A 6000-nucleotide genomic window follows, 5' to 3' on the forward strand; every position below is an offset into this window, starting at 1 on the left:
TAATAATAGTAGGTAAAAATGCATTAAATTATCTAACTGATTTTGATTTTGAGGCTGCTATTGGTAATATTATAATGTAGGCCTATTTAAAAAAAAAAAAAAAAACTGTTCTTGTTTCATTGGTAATGTTGAATAGACTACATTAGAATAGAATATTTGTGTATATAAATATTTTATAACATAAGGTGACCAGACGTGCCACTTCCCGGGACATGTTCAAACCAGGGGCACGTTCCGGGTTGAACGACATGTTTCCTGGAAATGGTGTGCAACGGGGTTTGAGATACGTTTTCTCTTGTTTGGTCGGTGTGTCAAAAATGTCAGCCCAATCAGCAGCAACATGTATATAAACCACGCGGTATTAAAGAGACAGCGCGCACAATGGGTCCAAGTGAAGTCGTTTAATACGTGTCCGCTGCAGCTCGGTATGCGCAACTATTGAAGATATTAGAAGATTTGTTTGTTGTAAGAGTTTTATAGTAACATAGCATATCAACATGATGATGATGAATTTGTAAGTAAATGTAATTAACATCAAAATAAATTCACAAGAGCAAGTATATTGTTTGTACATGTTTATTTACTTTAAAGGCAAAATAACTGAAATAATAAGAGCACAAGAGATCTGGAACTTCTTTAAGTCTGTCTAAATATCATGTAGCCTAGTAATTGCAATGTCTTCTGGTCCATATCCTTACCTTAGTTAGGTGTGCTAGACACTGATTAATGTAACATAAGAATACTACACACACACACACACATATATATATTGCTATTGTATTGTGGAGTGACAAAACTTTTCTATGCTCCTCTGATTATATAATGGTAAATATTACAATATCATAGCACAACAGCAGTGATCAGCAATAATGATACCTAATACTATATAATAAAGCCTAATACTCACAATAAAAATAATAAAGTCAGATTATAACACAAACTCGGAGGTAAGAAGTGGATTATCCTTCACCTGAAATGTTTGTCTTTTCATCCTGAAATGCGAGGTAAATGAATCACAATAATTAAAGAACCACAGCTTCCACAAATCCCTTCACTCGATTGGGATGTTCTCTTTTATTCTGGACGGCAGTGACTGTAACATCGCGCGTATTTTGCAGTATTAAACACGTATTTATACCGATTTCATCAGGGCTCCGAAAATTCCTCAAAAAGACACAAAAAATAATGGCCTTCTCAGCTGCCATAGTTGCAACACTTGCATCATCAAAACAGGGTGTTCAACGCATAAACGTTTTGCACCGTTTTTTCGGGGCTGAACACAGCCCTGGTTTTGGCTGTTCGCCCTGGGCAGAGCGATCGTTGACATCAAAGTACCGCAAGAGCGATTCGAAGCTGGGCTCCGCTGACTGCGCCCGCGCCTCCCCAAACGACGAGGCATAGCCTTCATGTCGCGATCACTGTTGTAATCATATACACGGTTGTACTATTCTTTGAAACGACAGGGGCGACTCGGAGTAATTGCCTTCTAATTCTTTACTCATTTCTTCTATTGATCTTTCCCTGATTGTATTTAGTTCGTATTTACTACATTCAATAATTGCTTGAGATACAATCTCCTCAACCTGACATTTTTCACATAAACCAAATGGGTGTTTTCCTACTATTTTGAGAGTGTGGTTAAAATTAGAATGCCCTAAACTTATTCTGTTGTTGATAAACTCTTATTTCCTCTTTGCTTTCCTTGCCTATATATCTTACTTTTTGATTTACCTTAATTAAGCTGTAAATAAATCTACCCCTTTTTTATATTGTTCCATTTAACTTGCCATTCTTCGCTTGCTTTATTTCAGATTAATACCTTGATTTCTGATATACTTAATGGAATTTATATGTCTGATTCTTGTTTTGCTAATATGTCCTCATTTGCTTTCACCCCCCCCCCCCCCTCTCTCTTTATATATGTGTGTGTGTGTGTGTGTGTGTGCTGGAGCTCATTCACTGAAAATTTGTTCTGTCTTGTAGGCCTATACTTGCAATATCCTAAAGAGAATATCTTGGTAAATTTGAAAGATCTTAAGCTCTTTAGAACTGATACAGAGTCAGAACAGATTAAATATTTCCAGGTTTATGTTCCTCACTTCAATGGGGTGGTGATGGCGCAGTGGATAAGACATATGCCTTTGGTGTGAGAGACCCGGGTTCAATCCACTGTGAGACACCAATGTGTCCCTGAGCAAGACACTTAACCCCCTAGTTGCTCCAGAGGCGTGCGACCTCTGACATATATAGCAATTGTAAGTCGCTTTGGATAAAAGCGTCAGCTAAATGAATAAATGTAAATGTCAATGCCTGGAGTATCGCCATCATTTCTATATGTTTCTGTATAGTCTCCCAAATGATTTGATGTGTACTTTACTCCAATAATTTTGTGGTCTGGAACTAAAAAAGCAGCCCCAGTTGCCTGATGCTCAGTCTTTTGAAGCATCTATTAATATTGGTCTCTAACATAGACTGAAAATGCTGATACCAGGTCTACTTTTCTCTCTTCCTTTATGACTTCCAAAAGATGCAGATCTACTTATGGTGTAATGTATCTTGACCTTATTCTTATAGCCTAAATAACAACAAGAATTGGCAATGAGCAGAAAATGGCAAAACATTGTGCAGCTAAAAATATAGCTGGATTCGGATGAAACCGAAAGACAAACCCATAACATTCACAAATGGCCTCTTACAGGAAAAACAAAGTGTATAAACTAGGGCCGGGACTCGATTAAAAAAATTAATCTAATTAATTAGAGGCTTTGTAATTAATTAATCGAAATTAATCGCATTTTAATCGCATATAAATATTTGACCTGAGAACAGTGAGAAGTAAGTTTTTTTTATATGGATTTTTAAATTTCCCATCCACAGGGCCAACCAAAGCGGTCTCATCAGCTTCTTTGTCCATGTTCACTGTGGTTTGTTTTTGTCTGTTTCTCAATATGCGTTCTTCAGCGATCTTGCGTCCTTGTGTTCTCGTTAACCGTCGAAGTTCAGTTCCAATTCTCAAGAACGCAAGTACAGAGGATGCATGAAAGTGCCCGGATATGTTCTTGAAAATGAGGATGAATCGAGTGCAGACTTGAGAGAATCGAGCCGTTAGAAATCCCAGAAAACGCTGTGGGTGGCCGGTTTACGGAAGCCTGTAAGCTTTAAAGTCGCTCTCACAAATACTTAACGGCTCTTCAAGTTGAAAGTAAACATTTATCCTTTTGTTTTGGTTAATTTTAATAAAGTTATAAGACCCGGAGAAAGTCTGCATTTTTATTGGCATATTAAAATGAATCTTAACAGTAAAACATATAACGCTGTAAAATAAAACAATACAATTATATGAAAGTAATATCTATAATAGTATGAAATGTTTTAATAAGTTATGATATGACATTTTGTAATATTTATTGTTCATTGGCCGTTTCTTATGCTGAGACTATGCGGTCAGTTAAGCAGGAATGCAGTAAGTTACATCTCAATTCTCATAAGTGTGCGTTCTGTGTTCTCGCGTCCTTCCGAGTTTGTTCTTCCAAGGAAGCTTGCCAAGACTAGGGCTGGGTATCGTTCAAAAAATTTTGATATCGATACCGATACCTTGAGTTCGATACCGGTTCCTGAACGGTACTTTTTTCTATACCAATTTTATAAAATCAGTTTTAATAAGATTACATTATCTGAAAAAAATATTTTGTTTTAGCTTGTTGATATTTATACAGACTCAAAGTCTCATCTCCTGAGCCACTGCACAAAGGAACAAAATATATCCAACACAATAAATAAATAAATAATTTTAATAAAGTTCAAATTGTTTTCAGTTTACACATCTGTTAGGCTACGTTTACATTAGTGCGTGTTCATTTTAAAACACATAGCTCAGACAGAATCATCATTTCTAGGTTGTTAAAGACTTCAAGAAATTTAAAATCTTCATCCACTTTCATAAGTGGGTGTTTTATTTTCTTTCACCACATGTTTTATTGTTATTAAATTCTGGTGTAGTATGTCTAATTATTTGAATGCATAAAAACAACTTAGTTTATTTAAATTTATTCTTAAAATAGCCTTATGAAATGTTTTATTTTTCCTCATAAATTCTGTGTTCTGTATCTGGTTTTCAAATGAAGACATAAAACATTAATTTAATTTCTCTTTAAATTATTGAAAATCAAAGTTTATTTATTTTGGCAAACAAAGGGAGGTTACTATTAAAATTAAAACATGGAATAACTGTTGTGTGATCATTACTAAAAAAAAAAAAGTTTTAATAATTTTAATAGTAGCCTAGTAGTAGCAGTATGTACTGTCTGCTGAACAATATTAATACCGTTAATATTAAAACCGAACTTTTATTTTGATGGGTTGCCTGGAATACCTTTACAGTTCTGTGTGTATATGAGATGAGTTAGTTTTACTCGAATCAAACGGTAAAATGCTCATGAAGTGACTTTCAGAGCAGGTCTGGAGATGTTGTTCATGTCCTCATTTAGAGAGGCGGCAGACGCTGAAATGACCGCGAGCGTCACGCACGCTTCAGTCTGTGTATAATAAACAAACCGCGCGATTTAAAGAGCGGACTGCTCCGTGCGCTTTCGAAACGCTCTCGCGGAGGTCAAACACTGATCAATCTGCACGTCGCCGTTTCTAGTCAAACACAGCTAGTGATGCAGGCTTATTGGCTCACTGATGTGATGAGATTAACCCCTTAGGTATCGAAATTTGGTACCGAACGACAAGACGTTTTTCGATACTCGGTGGTATCGAGGCAATTCGGTCGGTGCCTAAAAAGTATCGAACTCGATACCCAGCCCTAGCCAAGACCGGTCTCCACGAACGCAAGTCCGTTCTGACGCTAGTTGGTGCTCCAGTATAATCGGTCCGTCGAAACTCATCCAGTGAGAAACGTTCCGCGGTGCAAAAATAAGTGCGATTAAAATGCGTTAAAAAAAATTAACGCGTTATTTTTGTGTAATTAATTAATCTAAATTAACGCGTTAAAGTCCCGGCCCTAGTATAAACACAGGCTCAGATTCTGAGATTACAACTGTTGGAATCATCTTGATATTATTCACCCCATTTCTTCTGCATATATTTTACTACTCCACCTGAAGCTTAATCTAGATAATTTATCTCGTTGGAGTAACGACCCAATTTTTGGGAAAAATGAACCCAACATGTCCTGTCCTATATTTACCCAGCGCTTGGGTTTGAAATAACCCAAATTGGGTTGTATTTAATGCAGTGTTTTTACAGAGATTATGCTGAGACCGAGCTATAGCTACTAGCCTTTTGCCCAGAAAGAGCAAACATACATCAAAACATAAGTTGTTTAGTTGTTAGATGCTGACTAACAGGAATTATTGGAAGTACTTGTTTTTCAATTATGTGGTTCTACCTATTGTATTTGTGAAACCAAGAGTCTTCCACTGGCATCCTGTGTTAGTGCTGCATTATGTAGGATGTGGTTACAGACGGTGGGTTGCAAATAAGACGAGATTCACAGCCTTGAAAAAAATCATATTTGAAACTTGGCAAAGAACACTATAACTTGTACATTTCTGTTTTGCAACTTATCAAGGAAATCATCAATCTGCATAACATGTTGCTAGACTTATACCAGTGGTTGTGATACTTAAGAAAATATATACAGATTACTCAGATTTCAAATTAATTAATTTCTTAGCGTAGAACAAATATATGAGAGCTGACGAATGAAAATTGGCAAATTGGTAAATTACAAAATGTTCAATTATCTTCAGTTTTGTTTGTAACATTTGTGTGAGAAAAAGCTGAAACAAAATTCTATAAATGCATGTTTTGTCATAACTGTTATGTTCCTACTAGTGTACATTGTTTTGAGGTGTGTACAACTGTCTATATTCAGAAATAACTAAGTTGTGATATTAAATGTAAATGTGATTAAAAATGAAGTTATAAATCGCTCAGCCCTTAAAGGGTTAACGACCAAGTGAGTTGAAAAAAACAAGACTGCACCAGATTAGA

The sequence above is a fragment of the Barbus barbus genome, assembly GCF_936440315.1.
Source record: "Barbus barbus genome assembly, chromosome: 24".
In the NCBI taxonomy this organism is placed as follows: Eukaryota; Metazoa; Chordata; class Actinopteri; order Cypriniformes; family Cyprinidae; genus Barbus; species Barbus barbus.